The sequence below is a fragment of the Muntiacus reevesi genome, chromosome X (assembly GCF_963930625.1).
Source record: "Muntiacus reevesi chromosome X, mMunRee1.1, whole genome shotgun sequence".
Taxonomy (NCBI): domain Eukaryota; kingdom Metazoa; phylum Chordata; class Mammalia; order Artiodactyla; family Cervidae; genus Muntiacus; species Muntiacus reevesi.
Genome location: NC_089271.1, coordinates 28,189,519 through 28,212,377, shown reverse-complemented (window position 1 = coordinate 28,212,377; position 22,859 = coordinate 28,189,519). Strand labels below are relative to the sequence as shown.

At 38.4% G+C, this 22,859-nt stretch overlaps 1 protein-coding gene across 1 annotated transcript in view; it reads right to left on the bottom strand.

Annotated features, from left to right (window-relative positions):
• Nucleotides 1–22,859, bottom strand: part of IL1RAPL1 (interleukin 1 receptor accessory protein like 1) — a 757,712-nt gene that overhangs the window by 125,904 nt on the left and 608,949 nt on the right. The gene's annotated exons all lie outside the window — the stretch shown is intronic.

The window sequence follows — 22,859 nt, the reverse complement described above, 5'->3', positions numbered from 1 at the left end:
CGGTACTACTGTACACGGAATAGTGCTGTTTAAGGAGCTGAACAGATTTTTCTATAAGCAGACACAAAAGGAAAGGCATGCTTGTGTGTTGGAGGTGGAGGAACCAATCAATCTTAGTTCAGGCCAAAGCCAATATTACTTAGAAATTTGATAGTTAAGTTACTGAAATTTGCTGGAGCCTATCAGAATATAATCTGATTTTGTGATTAGTGAATTATGTCACAATTACTTCCTCTGGCTATTAAAAACTGTCACGTACAAGAAAAAAGGTAAAGTATTAAATATAGAATTCTACCTATTACTAGGTCACAACTATACTTAGTCTGCCAGGCTCCTCTGTCCATGGGATTCTCCAGGCAAGAATACTGGAGTGGGTTGCCATTCCCTTCTCTAGGAGATCTTCCCAACTCAGGGAATGAACCTGGGTCTCCCACATTGCCGGCAGATTCTTTACCATCTGTGCCACCAGGGAAGCCCATGCTAAAGTATAGAACTTACTTTACTTACTATAGCCTTACTCGAGCTCACAAGACACTCCCTGCCAGATCTGGTCTGTAGAGGAGTTCGGAAGTCATCTTCAAACATTTTCTCCCCCCTTCCTTTCTGGATTCCACTCATACTGCTCCCCTTAGTGGTTATTTGGATAGTACAAAGTTGCTCCCACTTCCGTGTACTCTGTCTATATTGCTGTTCCTTCAAACATCTGTATGACTTATTTTCTCATTCCAAACAGGTCTAAGTTCAAGTGCTGACAGTCTTAGTTTCCTAAGGCTACTGTAAGAAATGATCACAAACTGGGTGGCTTAGAACTACAGAAATGTATTCTCTCACAATTCTTGAGGCCAGAAGTCCAGAATCGAGGTGTCAGCAGGGTTAGTTTCTTTTGAAGGCTGAGTGGGACAATCCCTTCCCTGCCTCTCTCCTAGCTTCTGGCAGTGCCAGGAATCCTTGGTGATGCGTGGCTTGTAGATGGGTCACTCCAGTCTCTGCCCCTGTCTTTAAATGACCCTCATCATTGTGTCATCTCCTGTTCTGTCTCTTTTAAGCACACCCATCATTGGAATTGAGGCCCACTCTGAAACAAGAATAATCTCAACATCCTTAATTATATCTGCTAAGAAACTATTTCCATATAAGGTCACATTCACAAATGCCAGGGGTTTGGACTTGGATATATCTTTTGGGGAGCTTCCCTGGTGGCTCAGATGGTGAAAACTCTACCTGCAGTGCAGGAGATTCAGGTCTGATCCTGGGGTCAGGAAGATCCCCTGGAGAAGGGCTTGGCAGGCTACAGTCCATGGGGTCACAAAGAGTTGGACAAGACTGAGTGACTAACACACTATATCTTTTGGGGGGGGGCACTGTTCAACTTGTTAGATTGCACCTTCAGAGAGGTCATCACTGACCACATTCAATGGTAAATGAGCAGTAGTTATAACACATATACTATCACACTCTCCCATCTAACTCTGAATTACTTTTCTTCATAGTACCAAATATTCAAAGTATTTCAAATATCAATTTATCTATTTCTCCTTCTAGAATGTAATCTCCATGAGAATACATTTTATTTGGCTACCTGCTGTTTCCTCAGCATCCAGAATATTGCAAGGCAAGTAGGAGGTGCTCAGTCAATACTTACTGAATGGCCCAAATTTGGTTGAATATCATTAATTGGCTTCGAATAATTTATAGTGCTTGGCTTCCCTGGTGGCTCAGATGGTAAAGCATCTGCTTGCAATGCAGGAGACCCAAGTTCGAACCCTGGGTTGGGAAGATCCCCAGGAGGAGGAAATGACAACCCACTCCAGTACTCTTGCCTGGAAAATCCCATGGACAGAGGAGCCTGGTGGGCTACAGTCCATGGGGTTGCAAAGAGTCAGACATGACTGAGTGACTTCACTTTCACTATCACTTTTATAGTGTTTATGATTATACAAAATAGAGATACAGGGGTTGTTATGGACAGAATAAGGACTTCCCCAAAATGTCCACATTTATTTTTCTTTTGGGCCACATTATGCAGTGTGTGGGACTGTAGTTCCCCAGCCAGGGATCCAAACTGCATCCCCTGTATTAGAAGCACAGAGTCTTTACCACTGGACCTCCAGAGAAGTCCCCAAATGTCCACATTTTAATCTCCAGAACCTGGGACTATGACACCTTACATGGCAAAATGGAATTTGCTGATGTGATTCTTGAGATGGGGAGATAACCTTGGTTTCTCTAGGTGGGCCCATTGTTGATGATAAGAATCTTTCTTAAAAAGTATCAGAGTCAGAAAAGATGTGACAATGGAAACAAAGGTGAGAGAAATTTGAAGGTGCTATGCTGCTGGAGATGGAGAATGGGGTCACAAGTCAAGGGATGCAGGTAGCTTCTAGAAGCTGAGAAAGGTGGAAACAGATTTTTCCTTCAAGCTTCCAGAAAGGAACATAGCCATGCCCACACCTTGGTTGTAGCCCTGTAAAGCCCATTTTGGACTTCTGACTCCACAACTGTGGGATAATATATTGGGGTTGCTTCCAGGCTCCTCTGTCCATGGGATTCTCCAGGTAAGAATACTGGAGTGGGTTGCCATGCCCTTCTCCAGGGGATCTTCCTGACCCAGGGATCGAACCTGTCTCTCTCTCTTATGTCTCCTGCATTGGCAGGCAGGTTCTTTACCACTAGCGCCACTTGGGAAGCCCTTAAGCTGCTAAGTTTGTGGTAATTTGTTAAACCAGCAATAGGACACACACACATTTCTTTCAGAGTCCTCATTTATCTTCCATAAAGAGAACAAAAAAGATAAGAAACCTTTGTTTTTATGGCTTTTTTAAGTTTTGGAATTCCTTCAAAATTTCCTAAGTTTAACAAAATGAAAGATAAACAATATATTTTTTCTAATATATTTCTGAACTAAAGCAGAGATATTATTTGTACAGTGTTTTATAAGATATATGTTTCTATACCACTAAGGCCCATGCATGTTTTTAATGGTAACATACCCAAGCAGCTAAATCTCTAAAATTGAGGCCTAGTTCTTTGAGTACATTATACCAATTGCATTAATAAGGCTAACATATTCCATCTTGCCTGTCAGGGAAAGCATGGAACTCATAAATCAGTACGAGTCATAATATTTATTGAAATAGAGGTTGTCCTCAAGCCCTCAGTAGAGAATTATCAGCATTTCACAGCAGCTGCATTCAACAGTGAGCAGCTAATATATAGCAATCTGTAGTGAAATATTTATGAGCTTAATAGTTTTCATTCCTCTTTTAGTGAAATAGAGGGATGGTTCAGCTTTTGATTGTACAAGTATAGGATCTGATAGACACTGAAGCATGTCTTCATCTGGCTGGGAAAAAGAGCACAACTCCACAGTTTATAGTTAATGCAGTAAGTACTAGTGATAAAAATAACATTTTGTGTTGACCACTTTTATAAATGTGCTCTGTTCTGAAGTGTCATCTCTGATAGTACATATTCCTCACCCAGGACAACATTACACTCTCCACTGTACTGTAAGAAAGATCTTTGAACTATAAAAGCTCAAATGTGTGATGGTCAGAAGCCCTACACACCGTGAAAAAACCCAAAACACTGAGCCAAGACAAATAGCAAGATATTCCAAACTAGAAATACATCCCAATATGAGTGATGTAGACAAAGGAGGCAAAATGTTTTAAATGAACACAATCACTGCTTTATTCCTCTCTATAAGATGATGCCTGTTTAGGGACTCTGGGATGACCTCAGGGCCTAAGGAGTGTGAATTTTACATTCTGAGCAGCTCCAATCGTATTTAGACTTTAAAATCTTGCAGAAGGAAATTCTGAATCATTTTTCATACCTCTGAGTCCTTTCTTGATGTTTCCTCAGCCTGAAATCGTTTCTCCACAACTCTGTCTGGACAGGTCCTATTCACCTGTGCAGAAGACAGCTAACCTACCAGGACTGAGCCTGCTTCCCTTTAGAAAGGCTGGATTTCAAGGTTAGCTCTCCACCCACCTGGAGGAACGTAGATCTTGGGAGAGTTCCCATCATTCCCTGATAAGTATGGCTCACTGTGCCTAAATGGTTTGTGCAAACAATATGCTTCCCGTTGAGCATCTGAGCATGCTTTCCTTCTGGGAGTCTGGCATTTTGATGTGCCAGGCAGAGGGTGCTTATGTGACCAACCCTCGATACAATCCCTGGATGCTGTGTCTCTAATGAGCTTCCCTGACAGACAGCATTTCACCTGTGTTGTCACAATTCCTGGTTGGAAGAATTACGTGCATCCTGTGTGACTTGCCTGGGAGAGGACTCTTGGAACATTGTGTCCGGTTTCCTCTGGGATTCACCCCACGCCCCCTTTCTTTTTGCTGTTCTTCTTTTGCATCCTCTCGCCATAGTAAATCACAGTCATGGAAACAACTATATGCAAAGTCCTATGAATCTGTCTAGTGAACCATAGAAACTAGGGATGGCCTTGGGGACCTTTGATATACTTCCCTGTATTCTCAGCTCCACCGTCACCTTCTCCCATTTCTCCCGCCCTGGAAGAATCACACCCTCGACTGTTTTGAGTAACCCAATATATACTGCTTGCATGGCTTTTAAAGGACATATTTCAGTTGCTGTGTATATGTCCATCTCCTGTAAGAACAGGAATCATGCTTTATTCATCTCTGTATCACTGTGTTCTAGCACAGAGACTATAAACTAAATAATTGCTCAATAAATACTAGTTCAGTGGAATGGTCATCAGAGGTACAACTTGTAAGAAGATAATCAAATACAATCACAGGAATAAAACCAAAAGCACAAATTTTGGCATCCTTATATTCTTAGTTATTTTTTGATAACTAAAGATATTTTTGCATAAGCCAACTATTTAGTATATAAACAGACTTTTGATTATAAACCAAAACATGACAATATAATAAAGCACATATACTGTCCACACAAATAGATCTAACTTTTGCATCTTACTTTCAGAATGGCATTTGTCATGATTTGTAACTAGCAAATAAAAGTAATTGTCATTTTATTTCCTATATGCTTTATCTTCTCTGATTAGATGTACACACTTTGTAAAGCACTACCATTCTACATTTTCCCTTAAATTGATTGCTTTTAAATCACTTTATGTTTGGGAAAAGACTGTTTTGCCATAGAGATGGTGACTGAAGTCATCAATAATCAAATTAATATAGGAAACACCTCAGAAAATCTTGTGGTGTTCATGTAGTATTTTAAGATAGAATCTCAGCAAATTCATGAATAGTTTTGTCTTAAAACTTTGCTTCTTAATAAATGCTGACAAATCAGTAATTACCCTATTAATGTTTCTGTTAAGTCCCTTGAACAGATTTCACAACTGGTCATTTTTCAGATTTTTCATTCTTTTGAGTTAATCAGGTTGTAATAAGAAATACAGGTAGTTACTACCTGGAATCCTGTATCTGGTTAGAAGTGATTCATTCAACTACAAAAATAAAATTAATATCTTTTCATCTCAGAAAGCTCTGAGATGAGACAGCCAATCACTTCGGTTTCTAGCACTGACTCAGTGAAACAGATTAATCAAAAATTTAAAAATATATATATATGTTAAATTATTGTTGGACTAATAGAAAAGGATATTTAGATACACACAATATTATATTAAAAAGTAGTTCTTTGAAAAAAAAAGTAGTTCTTTGGTTTTTCCCCTATAAACATACGATCCCAAAGAAGTCTTCAAATTCTTTCACTCTCCTACTGTCGAAACAGTCAATAGCAAAGCACTGTCAAGTATATAAACACAGCTCTTTGCCTCGGCTAACGCTGACCAAATGCTCTTTTACTTTTTGTTTAAAAAGTCAGCAAAGATCAGAAAGGTTCCATCAATCCTAAAAGATCCAAGAGATACAGATAAGATGGCTTCGCACACTGAAAGAAACCTGATATGCTCTGCACTATGTCAATGACCTAGAAAATAATAGATGTGTGAGAAGTGTATTTTGGTCAAATAAACAACTTGTGCATTTCACAGAGTAAATATGACAAGTACAGTGAATTATTTTGATTTTTTTTAATGATTTTCATTTATATGATCTTCAGGTCAAGGTACTTCAGTGATACATTTACTGATCAGTTCTGAATTATGCAGACTATATTTGAATGCTGCAGTGATGCCAATAGAATGATCTATTATCCACAGATCAATGGGAAAAAGGATGGGTCCACTTGAAAATTTACAGAAGCTCATTTACTCTATTGTGTTGGTGGCCTAGTTCCAAATTAAAGATATGAACATCCGTGCATTAATATCGGAGCCAGGTTTTAAAGACAATCAGGCCAAAGTTGAGTTCAATTTAAGGGCTCTTTTGATTATTTGCTTACAATGTCAAGCTAACTTTAAAATGCCTTAACAGCTTCAATGGCCATGGTCAACACTTTGAAAACTTGGAAACTTTATGGTCTGCCTCTTCTACCCCATGACTCCCAATGCAAGACATGGATTGTGTTGGTCTAATTTTGCCTGATTGGTAGGTTGCAAAAAAATATAAAAGAGAGAGAGGCTAAATAAATGGCTCATAAATGTTCAGTTTTTATGGAAACACAGTTTATATCCATGCATGCATTCACATACTATTTTATGAATATACTTCTTTGTTTTTGAGTCTTTCCCTTTATTCACAGTGTATAACAAGCTTGGAGTTTATCATACACTAGTATTAATAATTTCCAGCCTTGTTTTTTTAAGTTAATTTTTATTGGAGCATAGTTGCTTTACAATGTTGTGTTAGTGTCTATGGCAGAGCAAAGTGAATCGGCTATTTGTACACATACATCTTCTCCTTTTTGGATTTCCTTTCCATTTAGGTCACCACAGAGCATTAAATAAGAGTTCCCTGTGCTACACATTAGGTTCAGGAATATACTGCTTTGCAGAAGCTTATCCTCCAATTTAATGCATAGCTTCAGTAGAGATTGACATGAGATTGTCAAGGAAGAAGGAGATGCTAGCCTCAACTAAATACTAAACAGAGGTGAGTGGTATGACATGTCACTAACAGTTTGCTCTCATATTTAAAACACTTGCATTGTATAACTAATAAATGAGACTACACTGATTTCTTAAAGAGACAAGCATCCTTCTTTTATTAAGTACCTTCCATGCACCAGGCAGTCTACCCATCACATTTACTTATATTAGTTCATTTTAATCCCGCCAGCAACCCTATGAGATGATGCTGAAATTGGGAATGAAGGCTTAAGAAACTAGCCCATGGTTTCTTATACCGGTACATGGTCAAGCTGTTGTAATAGCTTCCAATCTGTCCATGCCTCTCGGTATACTTAGTTTTTGGTAGCAATCTTCACTCTCTCTGTGGGCTTGGCCATGAGGCCAATGGGATAACAGCAGAGACTTGAAAAGTGCCTGTGTTTTTGGACTCAGCCTCCTTTAATGATCTAGGGATCCTGGCCACACCACTATCTGACAAAGTTCGGGTCAGCCTGCTACAAAGTAGAAGACCACATGGAGCAGAGATAGGCAATACCAGCAAAAGCCTCCCTAGGCCACCCTACCCCACCCAACCTGACAGTTCCTTCCAGACACTTATGTGAACCTTAGCTCAGGTCAGGTGGGTCTGGCCTAGACCAGAAGAACCACTAGTAGAACCCAGCCCCAAGTGCCTTCCTACAGCATTATGAGCTAAATAAATAGCTACTATTTTAAGCCACTAAGTTGTAGGGTTCTTTGTTACATGGGAAAAGCTAACTGATTGAGTGAGCTGAGCTCTGTATCCATGGCTCTCTGTGTCTGAAAGACCATGTTCACAACATAAATAACAGAAGAGAAGTGAGGTGCTAGAGCTCTTGATTAAATTATGTGAAATTATACTGAAGAAAGCCCAGGTCAGGTCTCAAAGCAAGCAGCACAAATCAGAGTTAAAGTCACAGTAATTTGTTCCCTGTGATCTGAATGGCCAAAAAGATGTGCTCAAATCCCAAATGTCGCTTTCTGTGCAAATGAAACCAGACTGCCTGAATTTTACGATTCTAATTCAATTGGGCTATGAGATACGGACCTACATTTATACGTATAAATATTTTTGTTTCGGCTCCCAAGCATCTCAAAGACAATACTCTTGATACTTGAGGAGATTCCAAGTTGGAGCAAATGAATAGCAGCCTCACTTTATGCATTTTCACCATGGTAAAATCTTTCCATGCTGATCGTCTCATTGTGCAATGTGAATTATTCAGAATATAAATCGGCTTTCTTTTTGCACCTAAGGGACGATAAATTTGACAATGGAGATAGATTTGAAGTATAAATCATGCTGGAGACTTCATGAATATTCAAATTAAATCAGGTCTGGTTCTGAACCCCACACTCCTGCTCACAGCGTAAATCACTGTGTATGTTGCTCAAGAGGTCACCCGAAACGGGCTTTCGTAATGCTTTTTTTCCCTTGGAAAATGCAATTAATTACAATTGTCTGCCCCTAAGGATTTCACTTTCAAATTGTTTATTTTCTGGTGTCACTGATGAGCTGACTGGGAAAATGAAACACTTCAGTTTAATTACCAACTGCAATTACAGCTCGTGTAAAGGTACTTCATCTTATATTTTTTATAATTGTCTATTCTTATGATATAATATGCAGTTATATTTGCCACCTTTCAAAACACTAACAATGCCACTCTATTTCCAAGAAAAAGTTAACATGAGGTGGCTCTAAAATGACTTCAATGTGGCTTGCAGATATTTAAACACAGGGGTAGGTTCTGTTTCATCCAAGTTCATTCAGTTTCATGGACTTCAATATAGAAAGATAATGAAGATGAGAAAAGAGATAAGAAAACATAGTCGACAACTTTATTAAGGTAAGACTTCGTTTTAGAATAGAGGTGATGTGAAAGCTGAAAGAACTGTTTCGTTCAGATATAAGTGGATAGGAGTTTACATCCAGCTTTTTTCCCTTACCAGATGTGTGACTAAGGTCATTTTCACTTTTTTAATTTTATTGCCTATTTGGTTTATCTTTCCAGTTGTACTTACAAAAGAAAGCAATGCTGGTTCCTAACAGGGGCTGTTGTGAGGATTAAGATAATTGATGTTGACTGTCAGAATTCTTGGTATAAAGTAGAGACTCAACAAACTTAAGTACCTTACTCAACCCTTCAAGTTTATTATATTGTACATACCAGACTGTATGATATGTTGGTTACTGTGGGTTGTGGAGCCATACTTTCCAGATTCAAATCCTGACAATACTGCTACTATTTTGGAATCTCCCACATGTCACTAAACCCCTCTGAGCCTCTTTATTTTCACCTGTGACATGCAGCAATAATATAATCTACCTAATAGGGTCATTCTTAAGACTTACACAACCTAGGTCTTGTAATAATGCAGGAAAAGGTGCCTAGCATAGTAAGCTGACAAGAAATCAAGATGACTGGTGGCAAAACAGCAATGTTTTTGTTTTAAATGTAAGAGAACCCTCTAAAGAAGCCTCTGATCGCACCTTTAGTCACATTTTTAATTTGGGGAGCAAAGTACTTTAATCCTAAGAACAGGATACAGAATAAAGTGCAAAATGTAGAAAATGACCGTATCTTGTATTGTACATTCTTGTATCTCAAAATTTTTGATCTGAAATAATAGATACAGTCTCTGGATTTTGCTTCTGGATTGTTATTTACTGGGTACTACAATGTTTTTGAATGTTTGGCCAAGGGGCTGTGAACAAGCATGAAATCCATATTAGTGTCAAAACAGATCTGTGTTTTGTTATTGTTTGCCGCTTTGATATACAGCTTGAAGACATGGACTTTGTACAGCTGTCACAACAGGAAACGTGAACAGTTTTATATATGTTGTTGATGTAAGATAACCCAGCATATACAATGGAAAGATAAAATCCTAAACATACCAGTACGTCAAAAATAAAATATGAATGGAAGTCCATCATAACATCAACACGGTTTTACTTAACCAGTAATGCAGCATAAACAGAGGATATTTGCAACTGGATCATTTTGCACTGATAGGCTTGCAATTCAAAGTATGTCATTTGATCTTTTATTGGTTGATGCAGGGCTATTCCAGAAGTCCATTACATGAGGGCACCTGGACTCCAGACTTGAGCAGAACTAAAGGTGATAACATTCCACCTTGTCTCACTAGTTCTTAAAAGAACATCATCCCAGTAGAAATACAAACAAAAAATTCATGCTGGTTTCCCACCCTCTTGGCAGGGGGCAGGGGTGAGGGGCTGTGCTGTGATATTTCCAGAGCTGGATTTAACACGTGTAAGCAGTTTTCGTGTCAACTGTGGTTTTACACTCACTACTAGAGTCATCAATATACCCTTAGTTATGTCCATACAGACACATAAGGATACAAAATCTTCAAGGTAGAAACAGAATATGTGGCTGATCAGCAATGCCCTTTAAGAGCAGAGTAAAAAAGAAAAAAGCAATTTAAGCACATTTTTGATGGTTATGGTAAGCTATCTTAGTAGTCAAATGACAAGATGATGTTTTGTTTTTAGCACACTGAATTGCATATAGATATGAACTCAGAGGAATTTTTAAGAAGTGTTCAAGCTTCATTTGTGACCCTGAAAGAAAGGTTTCCCTGGGGAACTTCTGCAAGTACAGAAACAGCTCTGTGCTTTATGGGTGAGGGGAATGACTATTAGGTTGGTGCAAAAGTAATTGCAGTTTCACACTGTTGAACTTTGCTGTTTGATATTGGAATACCTTCTTAAATAAATGTGGTTATGTCATACATCATTTTAATGCACACTTCTTGCTTTATTATTTTTTTTTTTTGCTAATGACATTACTTGCTGTTTATTGTATTGGAGGCTATGGAAATGATGCTAGACAAAAAGCAAATTAGAGCAATTTTCTTATTCAAGTTAAAAATGTGTTGCAAAGCAGTGGAGACAACTTGCAACATCAACAACACATTTGGCCCAGGAACTGCTAATGAACATACAGTGCAGTGGTTGTTCAAGAAGTTTTACAAAGGAGATGAGAGTCTTGAACATGAGGAGTGTAGTGGCCGGCCATGGGAAGTTGACAATGATCAACTGAGAGGATCATTGAAGCTGGTCCTCTTATAATTACATGAGAAGCTCCTGAAGAACTCAGTGTTGACAATCCTATGGTCGTTTGGCATTTGAAACCAACTGGAAAGGTGAAAAAGCTTGATAAGTGGGTACCTCATGAGCTGACTGAAAATCAAAAAGCCATCGTTTTGAAGTGTCATCTTCTCTTATTCTACACGACAAGAATGAACAATTTCTCAATTGGATTGTGATGTGCCTTGAAAAGTGGATTTTATGCAACAACTGGTGATGACCAGCTCAGTGGTGGGACTGAGAAGAAGCTCCAAAGCACTCCCAAAAGCCAAACTTGCACCAGAAAAAAGGTCATGGTCACTGTTAGGTGGTCTGTTGCTGGTCTGATCCACTACAGCCTTCTGAGTCCCAGTGAAACCATTACCTCTGAGAAGTATGCTCAGCAAATCGATGAGATGCACTGAAAACTGTAATGCCTGCAGCTGGCATTGGTCAACAGGGCCCAATTCTTCTCTACTACAATGCCCCACCACATGTCACATAACAAATGTTTCAAACGTTGAACAAATTGGGCTATGAAGTTTTGCCTCACCCACCATATTCACCTGACCTCTCACCAACCAACTACCACTTCTTCAAGCGTCTCAACAAATTTTTGCAGAGAAAATGCTCCCATAGCCAGCAGGAGGCAGAATCTCAAAGCATGGATTTTTACACTGCAGGAATAAACCACCTTATTTCTTATTGGCAAAAAAGTGTTGATTGTAATGGTTCCTAGTCTGATTAATAAAGATTTATTTGAGCCTAATTATAATGATTTAAAATTCATGATCTGAAGCTGCAATTACGTTTGCACCAATCTAATTAGAAGGCCAGTCATAGAACTAGTTTTACCTTGTTGGGAGGCTAGAAAGGATGTGCACCATGAATTGTGAGGCAGCTAGATTTCAGATGTAGGTAAAAGACATTCCTTAAAAAGAATGACTGCTCTAGACACATACTTGAGGGAATTTTGTGGGGAAGAAGCATTAGGCTCAATCCAAAACTAGCCAGTCCTATACCCTGCCCATGGCAGGCATCACTAATAGATCACAGTGGTCCTCCCTGATGAGAAATATCTTAGAATTGTTCCTAATACTCCAGCCAGCTACTCCTAGTGGGACTTTTCTCAATTGACAAAATTTATATTTGTCAACTCAGAAATAAGTACAATTCCTGAGGTGAGCTCCAAGGAGAATAAACACAGTTGTCCCAGTGGCAGATTTTAAATAAGTTTCTAAATTTAAAAGTGTTCAGAGTGGAACATTGTCCCTAAAATCTCTGGGAAGTGTTTGAGGACATCCTGCGAAAATGCACTATAGGGGATTCATATAAGAAGGTGTGATACTGTAAGACTACTTAGGCAACCTTCAGCTCCACAGCTGAGAACCTAAGTGTGGGTCAGAATAACCAGGATCTAAAAATAAAAATAGATCAGTTCAGTTCAGTTCAGTCGCTTAGTCGCGTCCTACTCTGTGACCCTATGAACCACAGCACGCCAGGCCTCCCTGTCCATCACCCAGAGTTTACCCAGACTTATGTCCATTGAGTTGGTGATACAATCCAACCATCTCATACTCTGTCATCCCCTTCTCCTCCTGCCTTCAATCTTTCCCAACATCAGGGTCTTTTCAAATGAGTCAGCTCTTCGCATCAGGTGGACAAAGTATTGGCCAAAGTTTCAGCTTCAGCATCAGTCCTTCCAATGACCACCCAGGACTGATCTCCTTTAGATTGGACTGGTTTGATCTCCTTGCAGTCCAAGGGACTCGCAGGAGTCTTCTCCAACACCACAGTTCAAAAGCATCAATTCTTTGGCACTCAGCTTTCTTCACAGTCCAACTCTCACATCCATACATGGCCAAAGGAAAAACCATAGCCTTGACTAGACGTATCTTTGTTGACAAAGTAAGGTCTCTGCTTTTTAATATGCTGTCTAAGTTGGTCATAACTTTCCTTCCAAGGAGTAAGCATCTTTTAATTTCATAGCTGCAGCCACCATCTGCAGTGATTTTGGAGCCCAAAAAAATAAAGTCAGCCACTGTTTCCACTGTTTCCCCATCTATTTGCCATTAAGTGATGGGACCAGATGCCATGATCTTAGTTTTTCTGAGTGCTGAATTTTGAGCCAACTTTTTCACTCTCCTCTTTCACTTTCATTAAGAGGCTCTTTAGTTCTTCTTCACTTTCTGCCATAAGGGTGGTGTCATCTGCATATCTGAGGTTATTGATATTTCTCCTGGCAATCTTCATTCCAGCCCAGCGTTTCTCAAGCCCCTTACTAAATATGATGAAAATCTGACCACTGTATAAATAAAATTAGTTTTCATTTTCTGCCTCTTTAATTCAGCAAGGAAGAATGAAGACTATCTACCTACCTATTTATCATTCATTAATATCTATTTATCATCCATTTTATCACATATATGTGTGTGTATGTGGGCATATATATATATGCATCTATATACTCTGAACTTTATATTTTTATCTTATCATATAAGGTAATTCTTGAAGAATTTATGGGGCTGAATTCTTTTAGTCTATACCAATAGAATGATTACTGTATATCTGAGGAGAATTTTATTAGACCAAGTACCTTAAATATACATATTAGTTTTTTCTCTATATTTGTACTTTAAACTAGCAAGAGGGCAATAAGGGGTATTCTTTTTGTATCCTATTCCATCAGCAACCATGACAGCATTTATTAATCTTTGAGCTTCTCCCCCACCATTTATCAATGAATAACATCTTGTTCAATGTCACAGGTTTGAGCAGCATGCATCAAACATTTGTAAAAATCCTTTATCCCCGACAGTGAACATCAAAGCCAACAGATACTCATTAAGGAAGAATCCAGGCAGGATTTTAAACAATAAACAGATCTAGAAGGAAATGTGATATGTAACAATGTGCTTGTGTAAGCTTGTGTATGCACACATGTGTGCACACTTGCTTGCCAAAAAAGTGACAGTGGGTATTTGCTGAAGAAATAAGAGTAGGGTGGGAGAGCTTGTGAGGCATTGAGAAGTGAGTCCTGACCTACATGAGCACATTTTCCTTTTACCAGTCAGTCAGTGGCAGGTGATATTTGCTACTCCTTTGATTTGATCATATGCTGCCTAACAAGAGATATTTAGTTTTATGCATGAAATGTTCAATTTCCTTTGTAGTAGAAAGTCATGGATGTTCATAAAGCTTTCTCTTTCCAACTCTCCTTTTTTACCTCTAGTTGCCTATTCACATCCTCAAGTTTAGTAGGGGACTATTCCTTCTTTCTTCAAACTGAAAACCGGGCTTGTATTTGATGACTTGGATATGATAGGTAGGAAAGAAATAATTACTTGTTAACTGTTTTCCTTTATATAAGGATGCAAGATATTTGGAGTGCAGAGATAATATAGGTATTTTATTTGCAAGGCAGATAGAGTATGGCTTTCATTTCATCCTTTATAATCCCATTCTTCTCAATGGCACACATTAAATCATTCCTACCAAATATACCTAGAATATAATGTTTTCTCAGTCCTTGCAAAGAATCTAAGAGAAACAGAATCATTTCTTTTTGTCTCATGACCATGTCTTATATCTTCTTCTGCTACTTTAGGTTCACATACCCTCTTAGTTGTGATGCTGGTTCCTGATGTCATCAGTGGTTCTACAGATTGACAACATGATAAAAAAAAACAAACACAACTATATGAACAATGACTAAAACTGTGAACTACCATAAATTTAATCCTTTATGTATATTAATCATACTCAGAAATACACATGAGGTTATTACTACTCTTATAAAATAAAACTAGAGGGTACATATATTGGAACCTAATATCCCTAAATGCTGAGATGAAAGATTTTTAAGTAGATAATGTTGGAAAGGGAGGGGAGAGGTGACTGTTTTATCACTGCTTCTGACAAAGTATATACTTTCTTTCTTCCTTAGAACTAAAGGCTCTCCACTTTCATGACTTAAAAGTATGCTCCTTTAGGTCAGTTTAATACTTTTACTACAAAACTAAATTTCCCTCTAAAAAGGGTAAAATATTTGGCTCATACTTAAACTAGAACTATTTGAGGCTTAGTCTTAACAAACTCCAAATTCCTTTGCACAGTGCTGAAGATGCTTCATAATCTGATTCATGTCTATTTTCCTCCTGTCATTTGTCATCACATTCATATTAAATTGTAAGACATCTTCCAAACAACCTGTCATTTTGTACAGCCCAAAGATTTTGCACATCCTTTTGCTTCTTCCTGGGATTTCATTTCTTTATTTTTTGTCTTCTGGCCAGTTTCTATGCATCCTTTGAGACTCTTCTCTTCCAGAATATCTAAGTGCTGCCTTCTTTAAGCTGAGTTCCATGGGAGATTAACTGCCTAGAATTGGAGGGCAGGAACCACACTTTATTCACCTTTTTGTTTTCAGCGGTTTGTTCTTCCTTTCCTTAGTCTACTCATTGCATCTGGTTTGCTCACATGACATCTTAGCAGGAGCATGTACAAACACAATTGAACAACAGCATTTTGCAAGCCAATAAATATTTATGCTTCATGTACTACCCATGGAAATTACAATAGTGAATAAAAGCAACAGGGTCCTCAGTCTCCAGAGACACTGTCTCTAATTTTTCTCATGAATTCTAATTTAGAAGCATTATATCTTATTCCATTCTTCCCTGGCTCTCAGGCCCACTTCCAGGAACATGATTTAGTCTCTCTGCTACTTGAGAAGTAGAGATATGGACATAAGGAGCTCCCAGATTCTGCTCTTTAGAATCTGTATTGATTGGGTCAACCCCATTCAACTATCTCTTCAAAGAGTCTTCGAGTCGGTTAAAGGTGAATCAATACTTGTTGAAGGATGGGACAAAAAGAAAATATATTTAAAGAATAAATATTATTTGAAATATTAGTATAATTAGGATGTTGTTTAGTCACTAAGTTGTGTCTGACTCTTTGAAACCCCATGGACTGCAGCCCGCCAGGCTCCTCTGTCCATGGGATTTCCCAGGCAAGAACACTGGAGTGGGTTGCCATTTCCTCTTCCAGGGGATCTTCCTGACTCAGGGATTGAACCCACATCTCTTGAGTCTCCTGCACTGGCAGGTGGATCCTTTACCACTGAGTCAACTGGGAAGCCCATAATTAGGATAACGTATTGAATTATATGGAAATTTGCATATGATCACCCAATAGAGCTATGATGGGCTTCATAATGACTCAGTGAAACTTTTATCAGTGTCACTTATTCTCATCATTATTGTTTAAATGTGTCAACTATTCTATTTCAGTTTAAGGTAGGGTAGATGATTATTTCTTTTTCTAATTCTGGCTAATGTGTAAGAGGTTATGAATGATATGCAAAGGTACAGGGATATTTTATCCCTCAAATTTATTCACTGGTTTAACAAACCCTAAGTTCAGAATAATTGAATTGAAATGTCAAATTCAAAATCAAATGTCAGAGGACTTTTTCAGTAAGCCTTCCTGTTCTGGATTATTTTCCACATATGAATCTCAAAAGACAGCTAATTTAGCCTTAAAATACTCTTATATTGTAATGGGAATTGAAGTTAAATGATTGAACCTTTGTAAATTATATTAAAGAAAATGCAGTTTTTGAAAGTCCATTTTGCCACTGCTATGCACAATGTTTGGAAACTATAGTAAAGTACATTACTCTCAGAATGAGGATTAGACACTGTCAATAAAAATTCTTGCAGATTAGATAGGTCCAGATACAATCTTTGGTAGTTTCTAGATCATGTTTTTATATATAGTATTTTACTCAATTCTGAATACAACACTGTGAAGTAGGACAAACACTATTAATTCCATTTCAGAAATAAAGTTCAGACAAATTAATAAAACTAAAAATGGATGGACTTGGAATTTGAAGTCACATGCCTTTAACACACCACCCATTCTTAAGCTGTTTGGTAGTCACTGCCTTATGGATATGAGGTCTCCTTTAGACAAAAATAAAATGCTACAAAGAGCGCATCCTCAATATAAATAATTAAAAATTTTATTCATGTAACAGTTTTAGCACCTACTGTGGTCAAGAAGGTGTGGGGTGGCAAAGAGTCGGACACGAATGAGTGAATAAACACAGCACAGAACAGTGGTCAAGCGCAGAGGCGGGCAGTAGATTATTGGAGATGAATGAACATGAACCTTCTTCCCAGGGCCTTAGTGTCTAACAGAATAAAATATTTTTAATAATATGGATAGTATTATCTAGGTAGATAGGATACTTTAAACTGAAATCTTCCATATCATGGGAATAAAAGGGAAGGACTCATGATAGTGCTATGGAGGGTAAATTGATAAAGGCCAAGAGAAATGAGAAAATATAAGCCTATTCTTTAAATCCTTCTTTTTATCTTTTACAAGTTTGACATATTTAGTATTTTTAATTAAAGAAAAAGAAAAGAAACTCAATGGATATTTCTCTGTGTAGAGACCAGCTAATGCTTGGAACTCTGGGATCAATGATCATATCGTTTATTAAGTATTTTCTTAAATTAAAATAAACTTAGTTCTTTCAGACATAGTATCTTTAAAAGATACAATGAAGTATCTTTAAAAATCCCATACCCATGGAAAAACTTAAAGCCTGTGCAAGGTGGAAGAACTAAATTCAAACAAAATAGAATGTGTTGAAGCTGCTAAGATGGACTTAAAATGCTGTGTTAGATGGAAAAGTAATAAAGAATGTTTTAGATGCTCCTAAAAAGTCAACAGATAATGATATATGTAGTATAGCCTTTATTAGGAGAAAGCTACTTCCATCCTATTTCAAAAATTAATTTGCCATAAAATCATCTGTGTTATAGCTCCAAAGAGCCTATATGGTGCATTCTGGATAGAATTTTATAACATGCATATGACTATAAAGTAATTTAATTGCAGTGATTCTGAAAAATGTCCATCAAGGAGATATATATATATATCCTGGAATGAAAAAGCCTTAATCTTACAGATAAAATGGGCATCTCACAGCAAACACCTGATTTCCATTTCACATACATGTCCAATCCTGATTCTCGGTCACACAATCAGATACAAACTTTCCAATCTTCAGTAACAGCTCTTTCACATACACATTCTGTCAGCAAATTCTGTTTGTTCCATTATCAAAATATATTCAGAAACAGTAAACACCTACCACTTTCATCTTAGCTTTGGACACCATTATCTCCTTCCTAATTTGTTGCCTCTTCATGGGACTTCAGCTTCTAATCCTATCCCACCCAATTATCTATTTTCTAAACATTAGTCAGAGTGGCCTATTAAAAGATGAATCAATTCATATCTCCCCTATTCTCAAAACCTCCAGTGTCTTCCCATATCCCTCAGCCCATGATCTACCCCGGTTACCTGTGACTCACCTCTGCACTCACTCTCTTTGTCTCTCACGGACTTTCCTCTAGTTACAATGTCTTCTTCTGGCCTCTGGGCCTTTGCACATCTTGTTGCCTATGTCTGGAATCATTTATCCCAGAGATTGACAAATGGTAGCTAAGATCAGGGCTAGGTTCAGGTTACGTAAGGTCTGGGGCTCATACAATTTAGGGTATTTTTTTTTTTAAAGAAAGAATATGACATTTCATATACAAAATTCAATAGAGGGCCTCAGAAGAGGTACATGTGAGTGAGGGGACTGAACTTTTAGCTTCATTATCCTCATAGTGAATCTACCTCACATATAATACTGTACACTATGCACTATTTGAATGACTTTAATATACTGTGTTATTATAGCGGTATATATAAAATAGATAACTAATTAGTATCTACTGTGTAGCAAAGGGAACTCTACCCAGTGTTCTGTGGGGACCTAAATGGGAAGGAAATCCAAAAAAGGGGATATATGTATAAATACAGCTGATTTACTTTGCAGAACAGTAGAAATTAACACAACATTGTAAAGCAACTGCACTTCAATAAATTAAAAAAAATAAATAATTTTCATAATGATACTATGGGGAGAGTTGCTATTATCCCCCATTTTACAGACTAGGGATTTGAACTCTGCCTGGCTTGACTTCAGGTTCTGACCATAACGTGCATCAGGTTTGCATTTCCTGCTCTCTCACTGCTTGCAAATCCTTAGTCAAATATTACCTCTTCAGAGAGACCTTCGATGGTCACTTTATTCTCGCCTACTGCTCCCTCTCTAGCCTCACACTCTCTCTCACTTTTGTTAATAGCATATATCATCCCCTGATATGTTACATGCTTACTTATTATTGTCTATCTTCTCCCACTTGAGCATAAGCACCACTTTTGTCTATTATGAAGAGACGTATTTCCCAATGCCTAGAATAGTACCTGGTATACAGTAGGTTCTCAGTAAAATCTTGCAGAATAAATTCTTCCTCCATATTCAATATCTGAAGTACAGCTCAATGACTATGCATATAGCGAAAAATTAATTATGCACTGCATACTATATTTACTAGGAGTATGCAGTACATGTTAAATCTGTGCTTCTCCAAGCGTGGCCCATGGACAAGCAGCATCAGTACCTTCTGGGAGCTTGTTAGAAGGACAAAGGTGCTCATGGTCTCCACACTGAAGGCAAGAGGGTCTCCAGTTACCTGTCTTAGTAATGCTGATATTCCCCAGAGACACTTCTTTATCAGATTGAATAATTTGGATATATTTTCTGACAACAAAACGACAGCTGAAATTGAAGCTGAGAAAGTTGATTCTAAAGCAAACTGTTTAAAAGGAGACCTAAAGATGGAGTGTCATTGTCTTTAGTGGATGGGAAAGCATTCCATTATTTTTTTCATAATGTGTTTTATTTATACCTTTATTGTATAGATCTTTAAAAGCCAACTGTAATTGGCTAGTTTTTTCTATGTTTTGTCTTCCTCCAGTACCCAACTTGCTTCTGTTAAGAGGACACAACTGGTAATGTAATCCCACCTCAAAGGAAAGATGAATTCTAAACCAGGACAGAAAATCACAACTAATTCAAATATCCTTTCCAGGTCATGTGCTTAACCCTCTCATTTAATTTTACTTCACTGAGACACTTCCTTTTTCAAGACCGCAAACATAACCTGCACCTGCAATTACCTGAACAGAAATTAGTCTTGTACTTTCTTTCTTAGGAACAAAGAAGCGTTCAAGTGTTTGGCTGACTAAATGCCAACCTTTGTAGACATGGTTTTGAATTGGATTGGAACCCAAATGTAATTAAATGCATAAAAGGAACTACCCTTGGAAGTGATCTGCTTTTGGAAACATCTCAGCACCTAGTATAAATCAGATCATTTAACTTGCTATAAAACATCTAGGGATTGACAGTGTAAAACTGCAGTTCTCAAGGTGGGGTGATGCTAATACTGATTGGACTCTATATGGGAACATCATTTTTCTGACTCCGTAGAGATTTCCTGGCTATCTACACTGCTTGACTTTACTCATTAAATGAATTAAATAACTGATGTGCTTAGTCATCCAGTTGTCTCCGACTCTTGCAATCCCATGGACTGTAGCCCACCAGGCTCCTCTGTCCATGGGATTCTCCAGGCAAGAATACTGGAGTGGGTTGCAATTTTCTTCTCCAGGGGAGCTTCCCAACCCAGGGATTGAACTGGGGTCTCCTGCATTAGCAGGCAGGTTCTCTACCACTGAACCACCAGGGAAGCCCTAAGCAATTGATAGTAGCTATTGAAAATCAGGACCATGACACCCAACAAAAGAAAAGAGACAGAGGGCTTAAGTTGTAGCCACTTACAGAAAACTTAAGTTACCCCTGCCTCAGAATTACCTAGAGGGGCTGATCAAAATGTAGCATCCCCAGGCTTCCCTGGTGGTTTAGTGGTAAAGAATCCACTTGTCAATGCAGGAGACACAGGTTCTATCCTTGATCTGGGAAGATCCCACATGCCATGGAGCAACTAAGCCACCACAACTATTGAGCCTGAGCTCTACAGCCAGGAGCCTCAACTACTGAAGCCTGTGATCTCCATAGACGGTGCTCCGCAACAAGAGATGGCACCACAATGAGATGCCTGCACACCGCAACTAGAGAGTAGCTGCTACTCGCCGCAAGTAGAGAAAAGCCCACGCAGCATCCAACACGGTAATAAATAAATAAATAAATAAATAAATAAACAGAGCTGCAGTTTTAAAAATGCAGAGTCTCAGGTTTCCCACACTACGGAATCTGAATCTCCAGGGAGTGTAGGACCAGGAATACATATTTTTCAGAATTGCTTCTGGTGATACGTATGTATTTTAAGGTTTGAGACCTGATGAAAGTCATAAGGATATTGATTATCTGCGGAAGTGAGAAAAAGAAGGAAGGCTGAGTACATACACACACTCACACACCCTTGCACAACAAATTTTACCAATATCAAAATTTTGAGTAGGACTAGGTAGCACTAGTGTTAAAGAACCTCCGCCAACTAATACAGGAGACTTAAGAGACCTGGGTTCGATCCCTGAGTCGGGAAGATCCCCTGGAGAAGGGCATGGCAACCCACTCCAATATTCTTGCCTGAAGAGTCCTACGGACAGAGGAGCCTGGCAGGCTATGGGCCATAGAGTCACAAAAAGTTGGACACAACTGAAGTGACTTAGCATGCATGCATGCAGCTATCACCATGGGAGAAATATTGACTACTTTAGAGCAGCTGTTCTTCAGAGGGGAAAAAAAAATCAAATAAGAGAACTTAAATGACGGTGAATGAAATAAAATTCCTTAATTTTTAAATTCAAATGATACATTAAGGCATTTGCATGGAGAAACAATGTTTCCATGAATATGGAGTCACGACACCTCAACATCCATCATTATTTTATTTTAAGTTCTATGTTGGAAATATGTTTTCCAGGAGGCTGGAATGTGTTTTTAAGACTCAGACCTTTTAAAAAGTGGTGATTTTATAGACAGTCTTATTTGCCTCTCCAACTTCAATTTTCGCTCTTCAAGACATTGGTTGTTTTTTTTTTTTTTTTTTAAATTTTATTTTATTAGTTGGAGGTCAATTACTTCACAACATTTCAGTGGGTTTTGTCATACATTGACACGAATCAACCATAGAGTTACATGTATTCCCCATCCCGATCCCCCCTCCCACCTCCCTCTCCACCCGATTCCTCTGGGTCCTCCCAGTGCACCAGGCCTGAGCATTTGTCTCATGCATCCCACCTGGGCTGGTGATCTGTTTCACCATAAATAATATACATGCTGTTCTTTTGAAACATCCCACCCTCACCTTGTCCCACAGAGTTCAAAAGGCTGTTCTGTACATCTGTGTCTCTTTTTCTGTTTTGCATATAGGGTTATCATTACCATCTTTCTAAATTCCGTATATATGTGTTAGTATGCTGTAATGTTCTTTATCTTTCTGGCTTACTTCACTCTGTATAATGGGCTCCAGTTTCGTCCATCTCATTAGAACTGATTCAAATGCATTCTTTTTAATGGCTGAGTAATATTCCATGGTGTATATGTACCACAGCTTCCTTATCCATTCATCTGCTGATGGGCATCTAGGTTGCTTCCATGTCCTGGCTATTATAAACAGTGCTGCGATGAACATTGGGGTGCACGTGTCTCTTTCAGATCTGGTTTCCTCGGTGTGTATGCCCAGAAGTGGTATTGCTGGGTCATATGGCAGTTCTATTTCCAGTTTTTTAAGGAATCTCCACACTGTTTTCCATAGTGGCTGTACTAGTTTGCATTCCCACCAACAGTGTAAGAGGGTTCCCTTTTCTCCACAC